Raw genomic sequence first — 22,023 nt, forward strand, 5'->3', positions numbered from 1 at the left:
GATGTAGAAACTGCTAATGCTGTTATTATTACTTGGATACATTATCCGGCAATGAGCTTGACATCTTTTGTCATGAAAATAATTTGCATATTTCTGATGTCGAAAAGGTTGACAAGGGTGTTAATAATTTCAGTTACATCAGTGAAGCACATGGTAATTGTACATGTTGGTTAGACCATATTGTAAGTACCCGTGCAGTACACAATGACATTTCTGACGTTCGCATTCTTTACCATTTTATTTCTTCTGATCATTTTCCTCTTTGGGTTAATATGGAAAAAGTGGTTTAGTTCAAGCTGAACCTATTCTGCACAATATGTGCAACCCCTATTGAACCTTCAATTGGAGTAAAGCTTTGCCACATAATTTGTGCACCTATAAGAATCTAACTGGCCATTTATTTCACAATCTAGAAATGCCCAGTGAAGTTTTTGTGTGTCGATCATGATCCCAATTGTAAGAATGGTAACCAATGGCATGCGGGGTTACAGACATTGTACACAAATATTGTTACATGTTGTAAATCAGCTGCCAACTATTTTGTATTCCATCCTCAATGTTCAATGAATCTGGTTTCAATGTTGTTCCCGAATGGAATGAACATGCGCATATGCATAACTTTCACAACGCTGCAAGGAGTGCTTTCAAAATATAGTTGGTAATTGGCAGACCTAAACCAGGCCAATTGCTTGATCTTATGTGGAAAACCAATGCTAAGTCTAAATATGCCCTAAGATCATGTAAAAGAGATGAGGGTAAAACTAGGGCTGATATGTAAGTTTTGGAATTCAGTGCATATTACGATGGGTTGCCATTCCACTCTCCCAACCAGTGTGGATGGTAGTAGTGGTTATGGTAATATTGCTACCATGTGGAAAAAACATTATGCGAGTCTACTTAATTCTGTCAAAAACAGTTACAAAAAGCAGTAACCACCATTGCATCATGAAAATCAACTCTGTCAAACAAATACAAAACAAATGCTTTATCATTTTGAATAACAAATGATGTCACATGACATTGTTGAGATTACAATATCCGTGTATTTTATACCAGATGCTGCCATTGGGGTTTGGGATCTTTAGAAGTATGCTGAAAATGTTTCATATATGAAAATTAAATTCAGCAGTACAAATGTAGTATAATACATGTATAAATTATGTAAATAGGGGACTGTCAATTGACTGTACGTATACATGTACATTGTCACTACTAGTAACAAGTATGAATGACAATTTACCATATCCTTGCCATTTACCTACTCCCTGACTTCTCCCAATTGTTCGCTTCTAATTTCTAATTATTTTCTTCCTTTATTAATGACATTTCTGATGTTCGCATTCTTTACCATTTTATTTCTTCTGATCATTTTCCTCTTTGGGTTAATATAGAAAAAGTGGTTTAGTTCAAGCTGAACCTATTCTGCACAATATGTGCAACCCCAATTGAACCTCTAATTGGAGTAAAGCTTTGCCACATAATTTGTGCACCTATAAGAATCTAAATGGCCATTTATTTCACAATCTAGAAATGCCCAGTGAAGTTTTTGTGTCGTGATCCGAATTGTAAGAATGGTAACCACCTGCATGGGTTACAGACATTGTACACAAATATTGTTACATGTCGTAAATCAGCTGCCAACAATTTTGTATTCCATCTTCAACGTTCAATGAATCTGGTTTCAATGTTGTTGAAAAAACATTATGCAAGTCTACTTAATTCTGTCAAAAACAGTTACAAAAAGCAGTAACCACCATTGCATCATGAAAATCAACTCTGTCAAACAAGTACAAAACAAATGCTTTATCATTTTGAATAGCACATGACACTGTTGAGATTACAATATCCATCTATTTTATACCAGATGCTGCCATTGGGGTTTGGGGAATTTAGAAGTATGCTGAAAATGTTTCATATATCAAAATTAGGTTCAGCAATACACATGTAGTATAATACATGTATAAATTATGTAAATAGGGGACTGTCAATTGACTGTACGTATACATGTACATTGTCACTACTAGTAACAAGTAGGAATGACAATTTACCATATCCTTGCCATTTACCTACTCCCTGACTTCTCCCAATTGTTCGCTTCTAATTTCTAATTTTTTTCTTCCTTTATTACCAATGCTAATTTTTAGAGGCTGTCGGCTATTGAAAGAGCAATGAAGTTATGAGACCAAATTATTTAGTTTTGGGTCCTCTGTGTCACACTGAGTTGGGAAATGTATAGTAACATTAGACAAAGAGAAGTCACATTGGGCCTAGAGCCCTTAGCTAGTGATATGATGATACTCCTCCTTTCTGAATTTTGGGATGACGTCTCAGATTTACCACATACATTCAGGACTTGATGAATATATCAAAGATCATTTTGATGTTATAAATATTGTTTGTTCTTGTATATTTGCATAATAAGGGACAACCATGTGATAATGAGCAATAGAATCAATGATATGAAAAGTCAAGAAAGTCTTCTCCACCTTCAAAATACAGAAAAAAATATATCAAGAAAACTATGATTTCTGTATATTGGAGGCCATGTTGAATATTTAATGATGTCATGTGACAAGAATTTGCATATATTTAGAATCCATGTTGCATTTTGATTCCACAAATATATGGTTATACCAGATGACACTTGGCCAGTTTGGACTCATAAGCATGCTTGTAATATGATACATGTATTTAAACTTTTTGCATCATGTCACACAGATATATTATCTAAAAACCAACATTTTGTGCCCAAATATTTACATATTATAACGTATTTGCAAGTAATTCCACATATTTATGACGTTGAACAACAAAGTCCAATGAAAAATAAAGACTTTTTTAGGTTCACTAATACAAAATTAAGAATTTGTGAAAATTTTGTAATGGTGGCCATTTTGAATATTTAATGAAGTCACATGATTAAATTTGCACACACACACACACACACACACTCACACACACACAAATTGACATACATACAGACAAACAGACATCTGCACACACAAACGTTTTGCCATGCAAATGGCAAATGCCTATTTGTCATATCAGTGCCTGTGATTTGTTGTAAAAACACCCATTGTACTGTAAAAACCATATTTAGCATTACAATTGCAAACTCTATAGTCTTTCAGGTTTGGTAGTAAGTTTGAGCCCTAGATTTGGTAGTAAGTTTGAGCCCTAGATGATATTGTATAAGTCACCGAAGGTAATAATAATGTTCATTCTTATATAGTGTTTTCCAACCCAGTCTCGGTGCTCAAATTATTATCTGGCTTCCTGGATCTATAGTAGCACAGCAGCCCTCTATACTTCCTCAACTCCCTAGGGAGCATACAATCCATTGCAGCCTTTATAAGTGCATAGGATTAAAGCATTCACATTGCAACCTCTATCCTACCAGGTCCCCAATTATACAGCTGGGTTGACTAATGCACAGTCATGGTTCAAATCTTGCCCAAGAACTTTAGTCACTCAGAAACAAATGGCATCGATGGGGCTCGAACCTGCAACCTCCAGATTCCAAGCTGGCCACTCTAACCAATTGCCCATCATGACTCCATGAACTCCACACGGCTAAATAGACCAGCCATCAATAGCCCAACAACCACTTAGGATGCATATCTTTCACACAGATGTAATGACCCTGACACTATTTGCACAGGAGTCCAAATGAATCCATTTTTGGAGTAAGTGCAGCCAAGCTTAACATGCTGAATGAGAAGCCCAGAAATATGTCATGGTTAGACCAATAAAAGCAGAGAAAATACCCTCCCCACCCCCATCCCCAAACCCAAACCCCCACACCCTACCCCAACTACACAAACATTCACTCTCTCTACCATATTCCCTACTGACATAAACCCAGCTATCATATCATGCATTTGTATATACCTTCATCAATCAACTATATACCTATCTATGCCTATATACCAGTACCTACTGTATTTGTACATATACCTCCAATCTAAACCTATCTATGGCTTTTTATCAATCCTTACTGTATTTGTACATATACCTCCAATCTAAACCTATCTATGGCTTTTTATCAATCCTTACTGTATTTGTACATATACCTCAATCTAAACCTATCTATGGCTATATATCAATACCTACTGTATTTGTACATATACCTCCAATCTAAACCTATCTATGGTTATATATCAATACCTACTGTATTTGTACATATACCTCCAATCTAAACCTATCTATGGTTATATATCAATACCTACTGTATTTGTACATATACCTCCAATCTAAACCTGTCTATGACTATATATCAATCCCTACTGTACATATACCTCCAATCTAAACCTATCTATGGCTATATATCAATACCTACTGTATAGTACTACATATCTATGCCTACTGTATAAATTTACTACCTACAAGCTAAACCTTTCTAAGCCATGGTAGCATTTGCAACTGTTTACCAAATATTATGTAAATATGCATTATCATGAGTCTCTATGCATGACTTTTTTGAGCTATACAATTTATACAATTACCTACACAATTCATTCACTAACTCATTCTCTCTAACTATCAAACTAAATATACTAATCACTGCACAAGGTAAGAAACTCACTCTAACTAGCTAAGCAACTACAGTCTTCCTTGAAGACATAGTACACACTCCAATACTTTACTTCTGTCTGATTTTCTTTAGTTCTAATGTTTATAATATCTATACAACACTTTTCCTTTGTCTGTAAACAGTTTTAAATATCTGTGATGTCAGATTTGAAAGTAAAGTGATAACTGACCCTGAAGATCAATGTCAAGGTCAAAGGCCAATATCTGAAAAGAAAGCATACACCTCACTATAAAGGAGTACACAGTTCAATGGAGACTATAACTTTTATAGTTTATCCAGTTAATCAAGATTTTTTTACTACAAATATGATTGCCATTCAGTGAAAGTGGTATGAATACCAAAATAATAAGGCTTGTGGATACTATTTTCTATTACTTGTAAACATGACTCAAAAGAACGTGTCACAAATAGCTTGATTTTGAAAACTGACAAAAAAAGGTTTAGGCTCTTCAATAACCCTGGATGTCAAAGTCAAGGTCATTATCTCAAAAGGTTATCTAAACCTAACAATATAGAGCTAGACGCTTGAATGGAGTCTTAAGATACTAGAAATGTTAAGTTATGCAGAAAATTATCATTGTTCACCACGAATATGACCACCATTCAATTAAAAGTTATGTGAGCACCAAAATATGCAAAAAAATAGCTTGATTTTGATAATTGACCTAGAGTATCAATGTCAAGGTCAAAGGTCACTTTCTTACAAGGTGTTTACAGTCAAGTGATTATATGGGGTTATACCCTTGAATGTGTCTATTCATTGAGGTCTGATTCATGATGATTTTCCCCTATTAGCCATTCAAGTGCTACAAGCCCAACTTGGTGAGCCAGCAGATCAGGTATAACAAAAATTGTTTGCATCTCTAAAGCTATTTGCAATGTGTCACTGATAATGGGTCAATAAAACTGATAACAACTCATTTAAAAGTAAGCTTAGCTTTGCCTGATATGATTTACTCCTTGGTGTTTTGTAAGGGTGCATTATCAAATTTGTAAATATTTGTATATACATGTATATTCATACACTTCTTAGTGATAAGTAAGTCTAAAAACGTGCTCGAACACATCTGATCTGGATAGCTGATTCCAACCTAACTTAGGACAAATTGTCCTACCTTGGCAAAAATGGTTGAAGGGTGGACATATTATCATTAAAATACATGTTTCCCTACTGACTTTTTAAGCTTAATAGATAGTGGCATCATTTGAGTGTCTGAAACTGTGTTATCCATGATGAACTTTCAATGAAACAATAAACTTGAGCTTGAAAGGTATGTCAGATTCAAAATATCCAGTATTTATGTTTATCTTTGAATGATGAATAGACCAGTTTTGACCAAAACATACAGGCACAACTGTCTGATATTGTCGTCTACTGGTAATTGTCTACACAATAATGACCTTAGGCAGTAACATCATTTGTCTTAAATATTCAGAATACGAATAAAGATATATGTTGGAAATGTGTCTATGAGATGAAAACTTGTGAAGTTAGTTAGTTAATTAGATAGTTATTTCATTAGCAAGTTAGTTGGTTGGTTAGTTTGTTATATAACAAGCCTTCATCCCAACACACTCCAAACGTTTCTCTTTATTCCTGCTGTGATGTTTTGCTGAAAAATATGTCATTATTGGGATGAGCTACATGTAAAGTGGTGTACATATTTGTACTATAGAATATGAAAATTGTGGCAGGTTTGGTCAAAATGCATTCAGACATGCACACAAACAATTTGGGTAACATTGAGTAAAGGCCAAATGTCAAGGTCCATACAGATTTTTCATCATGGGTGTACATGTACACATTCAAATGAGATTTCTATCCAATAAGCTTCAAGCATAAGCAGTAAAACATTATTTCTCTGACAAATATGGCCACTCAAATGGTCATTATTGTGAAGGTAACAAAGCAAAGTATTGTGCATATATTGAATTCCATACCAGTGCTGTCATTTTTACCAGGTTTGATTGAAAATGACCTGTGCATGTCATTTGTGTACCCATTATTCTAACATTTTTTTAATAATTGACATTGAACATAAAGGTCAAGGTCAAAGTCTTATTGGAAAGCAGTAATGAAACAGCATGGGTATAACCCCTCAAATGCAGTCTCCCAATGTAACAGAGTAATTATTTTATTAACATGACTATCAATGTCATATCATTGTACAGGTCATGAAATGTGATGTTGAATTGTAGAACATCTCTTCCAGATTTCAATTAAAGTGATCTGCATATGCGGACAACAGTATCTGATTGTGTTGTTTTTTTTGTTTTGTTTTTTGTTCTTGAATTATTATTGAACAAATGGTGGATGTTCACAACAAATATAGCCGCCGTTTAGTGATACACATAAGCAGCAACAAAATATATGACATGAGTACATGTATGAAATATTGATCACACCTAAATACCACAAAGCATCAAGGCAATATCAGACAGCTTGATTTTCACGATTGACTCTGGCTGAAATTATAAGGTCAAGATCTTTAAAGAGAGCTTAAATCCTGATAACATGGAGTATATATTTGAATGGAGTCACTTATAATGCATAGGTTTTTTGAGTCATAGAATCACCTACCCAAGGTGTTTGCAAGTGATTATATGGGGTTAAACACTTGAATGAGTCTATTCCTTGAGGTTTGAGTTATGTAGCATATTACATTGATTTGTTACGTACTCCAGATATGGCCATGATTTAGTCAATAAAGATAAGAACACTTAAAAAGTAATCGTTGTGTATATTTCCTTCTATATTGTGAACATTATTTCAAGAAATTAACAACAAATAAAGATGTGTCTCTGATTTTAATAATTGACGTTGAAGGTCAAGGTCAAAGGTCAATGTTGCAAAAGAAATGTTGTATCTCATAATAGGGGGGTAGACACTTGAATGGAGTGTCATTTATTACTAACAGTTTTTGAGTTAAGTCATCTTTGTTCCTAGGATTGAAAGAAATTGGATATTGCATGAGTGACAAATGGTACATTACGGATGACGGACAGGGCCCATTCAAATAGTTCTTTGGGAAACTAAGTAATACACTATATAAATATACTATAAACTGTTGTGAGAACACAAACACACACATACACACACACACACACACACACACACACACACATACATCCACCCACATACACACATACACACACACACATCTACGACCCCAACCCCTATACCCCATACCCCCATCCCCACACCCCAACATTTTCTCTACTTCTAATGGCATAGCTGTGACGTATCCCTGGACATTTCATCTAGCATGAAAGCTCGGCGTCAAACTCCAAAAAGGAATTCATTCAGAGTCTTGTACAAATAGTATCAATTAAGGGTCACATACACCTGTGTGTTGTATAATGCATCCTAAGTTGTGCTCAAGTTGCCAAGGGGGAACACTGGTACCCCTAAGCTGATGAATATCAGAGAGCAGAACTATTTTCTTCTTAGCCTTAATCATGCAAATATCATAAACATTGGGGCAGAGAGGCTAGATGAAGAATGCTCAATTAAGGTTGTTCACCCAAACCAACCATTTAAATTTTCATCAGCAGATTTGCTCCAACAATGATTCCGGATGACGTCAAATATTACATCAAAAGTCGATGTCAGATTTCTGTAAATTGCAAACAGCTCACTTTAAAATATGACATGTGTAATCTTTCCTGATTGAAACAACACAGGACTTAGCTGATAAAGTTTGTGATCCTGCACTATGGCCAGATGGCATACAAATTCATAAATTCTATTGACAATTTCCATGACACTACAGTTTACATCCTACAACTGTAGCACAATATAATCATCATTAGACTCGGTCAAAACACTTTGTGACACTTATTCAACAACATTGGTTGACCAAGGCAGAACTCTCACTACTTTCTAGGATTCACAGGGACTCCAACATTTGTGGAATTTCTGTCATCGATGACAGTCCTGGTTTCACGTAGGATGCCCATATGGTGGTGTTGCTATCATGTGGTGTAAGTCATTGGGACACAATGTCACCATAAAGTATCGAGTTGACACTAGGCTATTTGGTGTATAAATCATCATGTCTTCAGCAAAACTGTTTATTATATGTGTTTATCTTCCAACTTGTTCAAATGACAATTATGACAGTTATTTGTCTTATCTAGCAAAAATCAAAAACATTGTTGATGATTTAGAAACTGCAAATGTTGTTATTATTGGAGATTTCAACTTCAAGTTTGGTGCATTATTCGGCAATGAGCTTGACATCTTTTATCATGAAAATAATTTGCATATTTCTGATGTCGAAAAGCTTGACAAAGGTGTTGATAATTTCACTTACATCAGTGAAGCACATGGTAATTGTACATGTTGGTTAGACCATATTGTAAGTACCCGTGCAGTACACAATGCCATTTCTGATGTTCACATTCTTTACCATTTTATTTCTTCTGATCATTTTCCTCTTTGGGTTAATATCGAAACAGGTGGTTTGGTTCAAGCTGAACCTATTCTGCACAATATGTGCAACACCAATTGAACCTCTAATTGGTGTAAAGCTTTGCCACATAATTTGTGCACCTATAAGAATCTAACTGGCCATTTATTTCACAATCTTGAAATGCCCAGTGAACGTTTTGTGTGTCATGACCCGAATTGTAAGAATGGTGACCACCTGTATGGCTTACAGACATTTTACACGAATATCATTACATGTCTTAAATCAGCTGCCAACAATCGTATTCTATTTTCAATGTTCAATGAATCTGGTTTCAATGTTGTTCCCGGATGGAATGAGCATATGTGTAACTTTCACAATGCTGCTTGGGATGCTTTTAAAATATGGGTGGTAAATGGCAGACCTAAATCAGGCCAATTGTTTGATCTCATGTGGAAAACCCAATCATGCTAAATCTAAATATGCCCTAAGACCATCGTGTAAAAGAGATGAGGGTAAAAGGGGTTTATGAAAGTTTTGAAATTAAGTGCATATTACGATGGGTGGCCACTCCACTCTTCCAACCAGTGTGGATTGTAGTAGTGGTCATGGTAATATTGCTAAAATGTGGAAAAAGCATTATGAGAGTCTACTTAATTCTGTCAAAAACAGTTACATGTTAAGGCATTTGTTTTGTCCTTGTTTGACAGAGTTGATTTTCATGATGCAATCGTGGTTTATACTGCCAATGAGATTAAAGAGTGTGTAAACAAGCAAATTTGAAAAAAGGAAAAACATGTGGTAATGATGGCATCGCCTCAGAGCACCTGAATTATGCTGGCTCTATTCTTACTGTTATTTTTAGCATGTGTTTTACTAGCTTTTTCATCCATGGTTACTTACCAGAGAGTTTTATGCATGCAGTTATTTGTCCCACCGTGAAAGAGTCTAAGGACCTTACATCAGTGGATAATTATAGGCCTATTGCATGCATTAATTGGTAACGGCCATTTCGAAATTGTTGGAATTGTGTATTTTATCACGTATTGTAATTTGAATTGAAACCAGTGATCTGTAATTTGGATTTAAACCTTTTGACACCGCTCGACTGTAATATCTATGAGATTATGCTAACATAAGCTATTTACAACAGGTTAGATTTAACCATATTGACACCACTCGACTGTAATATCCATGAGATTATGCTAACATAATCTATTTACAACAGGTTAGATTTAACCCTTTTGACACTGCTCGACTGTAATATCCATGAGATTATGCTAACATAAGCTATTTACAACAGGTTAGATTTAACCCTTTTGACACCACTCGACTGTAATATCCATGAGATTATGCTAACATAAGCTATTTACAACAGGTTAGATTTAACCCTTTTGACACTGCTCGACTGTAATATCTATGAGATTATGCTAACATAAGCTATTTACAACAGGTTAGATTTAAACCTTTTGACACTGCTCGACTGTAATATCTATGAGATTATGCTAACATAAGCACTTTTACAACAGGTTAGATTTAACTCTTTTGACACCACTCGACTGTAATATCCATGAGATTATGCTAACATAAGCTATTTACAACAGGTTAGATTTAACCATATTGACACTGCTCGACTGTAATATCTATGAGATTATGCTAACATAAGCTATTTACAACAGGTTAGATTTAACCCTTTTGACACTGCTCGACTGTAATATCCATGAGATTATGCTAACATAAGCTATTTACAACAGGTTAGATTTAACCCTTTTGACACCACTCGACTGTAATATCTATGAGATTATGCTAACATAAGCTATTTACAACAGGTTAGATTTAACCATATTGACACTGCTCGACTGTAATATCCATGAGATTATGCTAACATAAGCTATTTACAACAGGTTAGATTTAACCCTTTTGACACCACTCGACTGTAATATCTATGAGATTATGCTAACATAAGCTATTTACAACAGGTTAATGTAACTCATACTTTAAAGACATTGCTGAGGGGTCAGCTATCAGATGTGAGTAAGCTTTGGAGCCATCCACCCATTCTGTTATAGTTGACTGTCGACAGTCGTTTGTGCCTTTTTTGCTACATTTTATCTGAACCTAAAGTTGTTGCCTCGCTCCGATCCAGAGCAATACTATAACCACGTACTGATCAGCCAGAGGCACGAGTGACTGTCATCCGTGAAAGACAAGTCAAAGGACCTTTCATCAGCAGATAATTATAGGCCTATCGCACTGGTAACGGCCATTTTGAAATTGTTAGAATTGTGTATTTTATCACGTATTGTAACTTTAATTGAAACCAGCAATCTACAATTTGGATTTAAAAGTAATCACTCTACAGATATGTGTATTTTTGTACTCAAAGAAAGTATGGATTTTACAAGAGACACCTGTATATTTGTGTTTCATAGATGCTACAAAGGCATTTGATGGGATAAATCATTCAACATTATTGAGAAAATTGATTCATAGGGGCATTCCATCATTTATAGTTCTCATTTGACATTATTGGTATAGCAAACAATTATTTTTTGTATGTTGGGCTTCCGCAGTGTCAAACCCCTTCAATGTTAGTAATGGTGTGCGACAAGGTAGCATTATTTCACCTAAGCTTTTTGCTGTAGCAGTATATGCCGATGATCTTAGTATGAAGCTTCAGTTGGCATGCGCTGGATGTTGCTTAGTAAACACTGTCATAAACCACTTATTCTATGCAGATGATCTAGTTTTGATTTGTCCTTCAGCGAAAGCATTGCGTAAATTGCTATTAGGTATTTAGGCATTAGGGAAATGACCACCATATTCATGTTATCAAAACAGAATGTATGGCTATTTTCCCAAGGTCTTGGAAACCGTGTAGAATTCCCTGCGTATTGTTATATGGCAAACCCCTTTGTTGTGTGCGTGAGCCAATTTGATTGTACCTAACTTTTTCAAAATACAATTTTTCACATGATGGAAAAAATGAACAACTCTCATAACATCTACAATGGCAATTTGACAACTACCTAAAGAAATTTTCACTTAATTATACCAGAAATACATTGTTGAATGCAGGTAATCTGTCATTGGAATGATAGGAGCATCAGAAGTGCAGCAAAGTCTGCAACTGTTGTGTTATGATATGATTAATGAGCCATTAATCACTTTCAATCAAATCTAATGTTCATGTTATTACATTTGCAATATACACTATCAATTGGTGGTTACTATGGGTGTGGGCTTGTTGCTAGGCATCATATTTGCATACATTTTTAAATTCATTTGCCTATTAATCCATGACTTTGTTATCTTTGTATTATATGTGACCATTTGGCTGTTGCTATGGACATGGTCTTGTTGCTAGGGATGTTTACATACATATGTTTTGAATGTTTCTTCACTTGCCTACCAGATCATGTTATTTTAGCAAAATATAGTCTGGTATTTGGTTGTTGCTAGGGTGTGGTTATTCGTGTCAAAATGTTGAACAAAATGTGCAGAATAATTACCCTTCCAGAAACATCTCACCAAATTTCAGTCTGATTGATCAAGTACTTTTTGAGATACACATTTATGTTTTTGACCAAAAGTCAGATTTTTGGCCCTTATTTGTATATTAATGATGAAATCATCTTGTTATGAACAAATCTTAATCTACACATCCATAAGAACGTTCCCATCACATGCCAGACCAAACTGCATGATAAGCTTTTTGACCAAAATGACATTTTTTTACTCAAATCTTATTCCAATTCTGTGGAATTAGCTTCCTTTTAACATTCACTTGGATATTACTATTGAATCTTTTAATGTAATCTTAAAACTAATCTTTTTTAAAGTAATAATAACAAGTGTGATTTTCTTGGAACAAAGACTATGCCATTTATCATTTTGGGGACATCAAGGGTGTTCACATATGTAAAAAACCTTGCCACGGCCTGGTCCCAGTAAACAAATTAATCAGGTGTTAACTTTTGGTCTGCGTTCAGATTGCATATTTGTCGTCATCGAGTCTAGGACAAAAACAGCGCCCTCAGTCACATCAACGCTACTATTGTTAAATATGGCTGACTTCGATAATTGTTTACTTTCCAACTGATAATAACATTACACATTCATGGGACGCTTAGACAATAGTAAAAAGGTCAACATATACTGTAGGTCAACATGAGAGGGCGTCATCTGGGACAAGGTCTGCATTCACACGGACGTTTTTGCTCTGGGACAAGACCAGGCCTGGCCCAGGCCAGGGCCTGAACCACCTTCTCGTCTGGGACCAAATCTTGTCCGGGCCAGGCCCTGGCTAAACCGTTCACACCTGTTTTTTTGTCCCAGACCAGGACCTGGCCATGGCCTGGCCCTACACAAAATTCGAAGTCTGAACAGGCTAATCATAATTTTACGTTATCACCGTTGTTTTAGCTCTGTTTACTTTGTATTGTTTATTTTATCTTTCTAACTAACTTTGTTGTCATGTTATCCATTTTCTACCTTATTGATGAGTATTAAAAAGAGCACTGAGACACACACACGGTAGTACAATTTCTTTTAAAGAAATGAATTATCATTTTTATGTTATACATGCATCCGAATGTTGCTGTTGGTGGGGGTTGTGTTACTTGGCATATTTTCATACTTTTTTGCAAAAGTTTATTCATTTGTGTACCCATTCCTGTTGTTACATTTGCTATATATACAACACAATTTGGCTGCTGCTATGGGTGTGTTTTGCTCCTAGGTAGACATGTTTAATGTTTTTCTTGACCACTATCCTAACTAGAGACTGAAATCAACATCCCAACCAAATATCAAAATAATGTTGTCTGTGGTTTTTGACTTTAACTTAAGTCTCTCAAAGATGGGCAGACAGATAGACAAATAAGACACTTTTGCTTCCAATCAAGGATAATTTTGTATATTAAGCTATACAAGATTTCAGCCTCTTAAAGAAGCATTTCCTGTTACAAGTTGACAATGGACAATGCTCTACAAAATCCATGTGAAAAGATGATGACCATTAATTACAATATGACAAATACTCCACTATTTACAAAGATGAAGACAAGAACGCGTGGGATTTAACACTATACTGCACGCTGCCTGCATTTTCCATGTGTACTCTTCATTGTCATCAAAAGAGTATCACACTACTATACCTTTTGATGAAGTGGTCACAATATTTTGTGTGATCATCAGTTTTATGTTCAATTTTACCCTGAAAACACTTTTAGTTAGTAGTTTGACATCATAAATATTGAATTTCTAGTAACTGTCAAATGCATGTATTTTCCAACATGGTAGATAATGACATCACAAACTATCGCAAGTTTTAGGAATCCTCAATGGTAAAGTACAGTTAAGTCTCAAGTTTAGAATATACATTCAAGTGAAATAGTACAAATCAAAAGTGTTTGTTGAGTCTTTTACAGTGGCCCACTGTAGATAGGTTAGCAGGATGGATGAAATTGTTTGACACTTTACAGATGAATCACAGTGGGTTGAAATTAGCCATATTTATTTATAAATAGTTGTTTTTGTTTAAATAGTTTTTTTGTTAGCCCATTTTTGCTCTTTATAGAATCTCTTTCCTACAAGGTGTCATTCAATGAAGTGATGATTTGAAAATCTTGTGTTTATTTTCTAAATCAACTTTAACTTGTTCTTTTGTTGATTTTAATAAACCACCATTACTCTCAGACAACTATAATTCTCTGATTTTAACTGTACTGACTGACTACCTTATTAATTAGTCTGGCAGTTTTTGACTAAGTTTTTCTCTCTCTCACACACACACACATACACACACACACACACACACATAGCAATGCCTATAGCACTGCTGAACCTTAAATTAATTTTTGTAAAGAAAGAACGTAAACAATAAACAAAAACAACTATTGGTAAATTAATATGGCCAATTTCAACCCACTGTGGATATTGAATACCATCCAAATAACAATGACCATAGTGACGTAAGCCAAATAACGCCGAGGTAGGTGTACTGCTTTCAACTGAGCTTCATACAGGGCTAATTTTCAATCAGTGTCAGGTCAGTGTCTTGAGTCAGACACTTCCCAATTTGTGTCAAACCAACATTCCTTAATATACAACTATTTCAAAAATAAAGTGACCAATTTCTTTCCTGTATATTGATAATACTGTAGTCCAACATTTGGAGATAAAAATCCGAAACACTCTGTAAAATAGTAGTTTCATATGTACCCTATGAGCTGACGTGTTAGCATAAACACATCAGTGCATTTGCTTCAATGCTAATGAAAGTGAGCTAAGAAAATATCACACAAATTTGAATTAGGCATAGCAACAATACAAATGTTGTAAAAATAACTGAGTACAGAGAGAAAGACATGCAGACACACATGCAGCCCGACTGGCTGGCAGACACATACATATACCTGAAGTCATGCTTCTTTGTCTCATCTTTAATTTCCTCTGACAACTTCCGAGTCCCTTCTTATCCAGCTGTGATTTTGGTCTTACAATCTCATCTTGGAATTCTTGAAGTAAAGCATCCTTTGGATCCTCGTTAATCTTTGGTTTATTCTTCATGTTTTTGGTACTATAATCGGCATTATATCTATAGAAACAGACAAGAAATGATAGCTAGTTGAATTGATATCTTTGCATTCAAGATAAATCTAATGATGGGTATTAAGGACTCTAACACTTCACAGGATAGGAAAGCTAGCTAAGAGATAGGATCGCTTAGTGTATCATGGCATTGGCAAGTTAATTGTGTGAGTGTGTTACCCAATCAAAGTTATCAAACCTACATCCCTTTAATTCCACTTGAAGTACTGTAACCAGTTAACGTCTACTGGTACATTTTATGCAATTATACTGAAGTGTTGTCTAGTACCTATACAGTATTGTTACGATTTATACCTCCACTCACATAGTCTAGTTCCTAAAGTGTATCATTACCATTTATACCTCCACTCACTAGTCTAGTTCCTAAAGTGTATCATTACCATTTACACCTCCACTCACAGTATAGTCAAAGTCGCTACTCTAGAAGTACTGAGATTCATGAGATGCAATTTAAAATTCATCCACAACCACCCACAGTGTCATTAACATCACGTCGTTGTTAATCAATCACCAAATTCAAACCAATATACCACAGTCCCTCATAAAGATAGTGTTTATTGGGGCAGCTATGTAATATCTAACTATGGTATATTTGTCAGCTCAGCAGGCTACTTAGGGGGCCATATGTCATTTAAAAACTGACACACGGCAAACATAATTCCTTCATTTAGAGGGGGAGGGGTAAGGGTTCATTTTATTTTGTGTGCATCAAAATCACTATAAGTATTTACACTTCAAAAATGGAATCAAAAGAGGCAATGCTATTTTTCTTGTCTTGAAAAAATGACAGTCAGAACTTTGTCAGCATTGTATAGAGATGCATAGAAAATATCCACATGGCCAAGTATTCCACCTAGCCAGGGAGTGATGTACAATAAATGAATGACAAAAACAACCATTTGATGGCTGCGAAAACATGGTTTTATTATTCACCAACACCTATAAAGCAGAAGTTCTTGAATTCAAAAGACTTTTTCTCTGTTTGTTGGGTCACATCACAACTATAATTGATGGTATATACGTGACGAATGCACATGTCAACCAATTTCTTGTGACTGGGAAGATAAGGTTACAGCCCAAGCAAGGCCCTACACTTAATGTAGACATCACCTCATTTACCTGTACCTGCAACTCTCAGTTTTTGAAACCACCGACATAGCTTTACGTTTTAGGATTACCTAATGCCAAATTCTAGATGGGTTAGCTGTTTAGACATGAAGAAATTCATCATACACAAATATATTACAATACTGCACTCCACAGTGTTCGCGGTTACGCAAAAAAGTGCGTATTATACGTAGTTGAAATTTTTCGTACGCATTTTTTTGATGGCAATGCGTTTGATTGTACGTAAAATACTGGCGTCTATTAGTATTATTATGGCAATTTTGATAACGAAATGGCGTTTACATGTAATAGTCCCTCCAACCAACCAACGCACAGATACAGCTTGAAATCGCAACATGTTGGCAAATTTTCTGACGCGATTTTTGCTTTGTGAGATTGCGACCCAATAACAACTAGCTATTCCGTCACCGTGGTGTTTCATGAAATTGTAAATTGTAACAGTTTGAGCAAATTATTTCGCGCGATTTGTACATGTGTCTGTCTATCACTGACACGACAGCGTGTGTGATGAAAAGCAGCGTAGCTACCTGTAACTGTTGCCACCATAGGTCATAGATCATGTCAAAGCAATCCTCGTTGCTGTCTTTCAGCTTTAGTACTTCTAGCAAAAAAACATCGGAAGCATCGCAAGATGAATCTAGTTCAAGTTCATGTATTCCAACGAGAAGATGTCAACTTGGCTACTATCGAACCGATGGTCCAATCAACTATCGCATCCCTACAGCTTTTATTAGAACCGGACAGTTTAGGCGAACATGAGACCATGCTTACGAGGGAAATTGATAACAATGTGTATTGTGGTCATTCTCTGACTTACACAGCTGCAAATCATATCCAAGGTTATGCAAATGTAAGGCGTGGCTTCATAACGCATCTAATCGAACGACTGCAAGCACGATTTCCCAGTGAATATACCGATTTACTAACGTGCCTCGATAAAGTTCTAAATGCTAGCAAATTTCCAGATCGCGATGTTGAGATCCGTGATTACGGTACAGTGTCTCTGGCAACACTGATAGCCCACTTTGGTGCTAATCGCGTTGAAGATGGCGTGCCAATGGTAGCCCCAATACATGGGCCCGATTTGCAAGCCGAGTTTACTCAAATGAAACTGACTTTGCGTGCCCACGGACGACCCAATTTCAGTGAATCTTGTCGTATTCTGATTACCGACTATGCAGAGCTATTTCCAATGTTCCGTTTGTTAGCCTGCATAGCTCTAGTGATTCCGGTTTCTTCCGTGCCCTGTGAAAGGGGATTCAGTTGCCAAAACCGCGTACTCACGACACGACGTAATCGACTTGGCGACGACCATGCTGACGATCTGATGCTACTTACAATGGAAGGACCACCGATTGTAGAGTTTCGTTTTGATCGAGCAAGGGAAATTTTCACTTCTTGTGCAAAGAGAAATCCAGTTAAATTCTAGAGACACAGTAACACTTTTTATGATTATGAAGTTTTACAACTGTTAGGTTACAATGTTAGTTACCATGCCAAGCTGCATGCTGTCAGTGTGATCAAGTTGTGATCATCTGTCAAGTTGTGATCAGTTTCGTATAATTTATATTTTTCATTAATTTAAAATGTATTTCTCTGTATCAGTATGAATACCTGTACATCAAAAATTCATGTTATTAAAAATGTCCTCTTCATCGTAAACATTTACTATGAGTGTCAACAAAATTAATTACGACATTTTTGCCCATGGTTGAATGCGGAAGTAGCCTGTACGCATTCATATGACGATGATACGCTATTATGCTTAGCCTTTGCGTACGTGAAACGCATTGTCAGAATGTCGACCGCGAACACTGACTCCAGTACTATGTAGGTAATGACATGTGATCTTGTCACCGAAAGTCAACAAAGTGGGTAGTGATAAGCTGATCATTCGATCGTATACGTAGTGGCAACTTTTAAAGGACCTTCACGATAATTGATTTGAATTGACTATATGGAGAGGATGTTGCCAAAATCCACCTACGCGAAGGTTCTAAGTTTCGCCATGTTGGGGTATAACGTGAAACTAATATTAAATGTAAATCTAGAAATTACCGATGAGATGTCACATGTTTGACATGACCTCTAAACTTGGACTAGATTGTCGTAGATAGCAGGTATTGCGAATGTTTATTTCAGCATTCACAACAAGTTGATCATTCGACTGATGTTGACTCAATCCTATTCTATTAACGTGAAAATCAAAAAGTTTGATCGCCTGAAATAATTATTCAGCAATAGTTTAGTAATTCCAAACAGATTTGTGGAAGTTTTTGAGTGATAGTTGAAACATGCATGACTGTGAAAGCCGTGGCCATCGTCAACGTGTTTACCACTGTGATAGTGCAACAGTCAAAATCAATGTGTATAAATTACGGATATGTCTGAATAAAAACGAATCGACAGAAACAACTTGAAGGCTAAAGAGCATGAGAACTGGTAAATACAATTACCAGTTGAAGCTATGTTTTGCAGAGACAGCAAATGTTTTATAATTTGAATTGCAATTAGAGTTTGTTGTGTTTATCGATATCATGGTATATGACATAAACATACATGTACTATGATATATATGTAGAACAGGTCATTCATTTTCCCATTTCGCATTAGGACATTTCGTTTTTAGGGGGGGGGGGGTTTAAACTAAAACAAAGAAATTACGTTTCTTTACCAGATGTAAACTGAATGTCTTCCGTAAGGGCAAAGTTTTGAAATTGTTGTTCCTACAGACAATTGTTGGAATACAACAGAACATATGTAATAAGTTATTTTTTCTCATTGATTGCTATTTGCCCATTGCAGTTAGTGATCTCCTGGCCAACCACAACATGTACTGTGACATTTGTTGAGAATGTAAAAAAAAATAATAAGCGCATCGTCGTACCACTTTAGACAACATTTCCTGGTGAGAAACTATTTTTTTCCTTTTTAGTGGCCTACAAAAATATGCCAATAATTTATTAAAACTAAAAGCTACATCAATAATATTTTCAGGACAAGTGTGCTTTGGTATTGCAAATGCATGTATCAAATTATATTGGATTTGAAGTGTGCATTCTTGAGATAGAGCCTAATTACTGAAAACCATTAATTATGTAATTTCTCGTTAATATTCTTGGGATGTTTACCAAAACCTAATCAGTTCTTGTCACTACCCTACAAAACACATGCAATAAATGTCGTTTGAATTGAGCCAGTCGTGTTTTACAAAATGGTGATAAAATCGCACCACTTTAGACATTGCCTGACGAGAAACTATTTTTTTTCTTTTTTGTGACCAATCGAAAATAAGCCAGTAACTTATTAAAACTAAAAGCTACATTAATAATATTTTCAGTGCATTCTTGAGATATAGCCTAATTGCTGAAAATCATTAATTACGTAAAGTGCTCATTAATATTCTTGGGATGTTTACCAAAACCTAATCAAGTCTTGCCATTACCCTACAGAATACGTCTTCACTATTTCGTTTGAATTGAGCAAGCTGTTACGGAGAAAACAATGACACAGATCCTTTAATGTCCATGACGATCGTGTGTACAATGTACCGAAAATATGCCACTATCTTATTAAAACTAAAAGTTACATTAGTAATATTTTCAGGACAGGTGCGCTTTGGTATCGCAAATGTGTGTACCAAGTTATAATGAATTTGATGCGTGCCATTACCCTATGGAATACGTCTTGAAAATTTTGTTTGATTTGAGCAAGCCGTTATGGAGAAAGCGATGACACAGACAGACACACACACATACATACAGACACACAGACATCCACCCATAAATATATCTCTTTCTTACGGAAGAAAAAATGACACAGCCTCTTATACACTGTTTACATCACTACAGCAGCTGGGGTTCACTGATTGGATAAAGAAGCTTTTGTGATGATTAAGAGACTTTGGCCTTACATGATTTAGTTAAAGACCACATTAGCTTCCAGACTAGCTTGAAGTGTACCTCTCTCTCCTCATGCCAGGTGAGAAGCCAACTGAGTAATCTTAGAAAACTATCACATACCTCAATGTTGTCAGAGATTCATCATAGTTGTAGCTAGCAGGACCAATATTAGCTACCATCACTTTCTTGGCATTACCACCTAAAGAATCTTGCAAAAGTCTGGTCAATTTGGAATCACGATATGGAATGTGTGTACTCTTGCCATCAACTGGAGCAGAGGTAACATTATCCAATGCTGCCAAAGACAAATTAATTTGCGTTGCTTCTTTCGAACATTCTCCCTGAAAATTAAGATACAATAACCAATGAAAGAATGGGTACACACAACATATCACTGCTTGTGTCATTTGGGATATAAGATGTGAATCAATTATTTTATTTCAATGTATCAATGGTGTAAGGGAAGCTTGGACTAAAAAACTAAGACTTTAAAAGTTTCCCCTTGTCATACTGAGCAGGAAAAATAACTAATAATAGCCACTCCACCAGTAGAGCTCAACAACAGCTTTTACACTGGGCTTGAAGCATCAGATTATCTGTGTGTGAACACTGCACTTACCCCCCCCCCCCCACCACCCATTCCTTCAATAAAATGTACATTATAAAATGTTGACTGGACAAAGGTCATCCCAATATCTTAGATGTTACCAATATTAACAATAAAACAAGATGATGTACAAAATAATAGCAAATGTACACCCACCTCTTGTTTAAATGGTAGTAATTGTAAATTGTTATCAGTATCTGCATTAAATAACTCAACAGCCATATCACCATGCCAGTACCCTCTGTAAAAAAACACATATCCATTTATTAGACATCACTATACATGTGACAGCGGCCTCCAAGTCAATTCTATATAATATGTTTTTCTTTACCATAACAGACCTACCTGGTATACTGAATGGTCAATATTTAGTTAAAGATATACAGAAATGGAAAAAGTTCTGAAACAAGCAAACTTTCAAAATATATATCGGCTAATTGCTATACGATGTATAAACTGTCCTCCCTGGAATTAAAGTATTACATTTTTTTATATATCAATACCAATATATTCACTGATAATTGTTAAAATAATTACAATATTATATAAAACCAAAAATTTATATAACGGCTGAAATCCATAGTGGCAGTGATCAGAGCCATTTAAAATACAAAAAATACCGCCAATGGTGTTGTAGCACAACTGTCAATTTTTAAAAAAAATGTTTATCCATATGCGAGTCAATGCTAACAATAGGTGTTCATTTGCTGAATGTCTATCCAGTTGCCTATCCAACCATGTTGCTATCTTTGCAATATACGTGAT

The sequence above is a fragment of the Glandiceps talaboti genome, chromosome 20 (assembly GCF_964340395.1).
Source record: "Glandiceps talaboti chromosome 20, keGlaTala1.1, whole genome shotgun sequence".
NCBI classification, from domain to species: domain Eukaryota; kingdom Metazoa; phylum Hemichordata; class Enteropneusta; family Spengelidae; genus Glandiceps; species Glandiceps talaboti.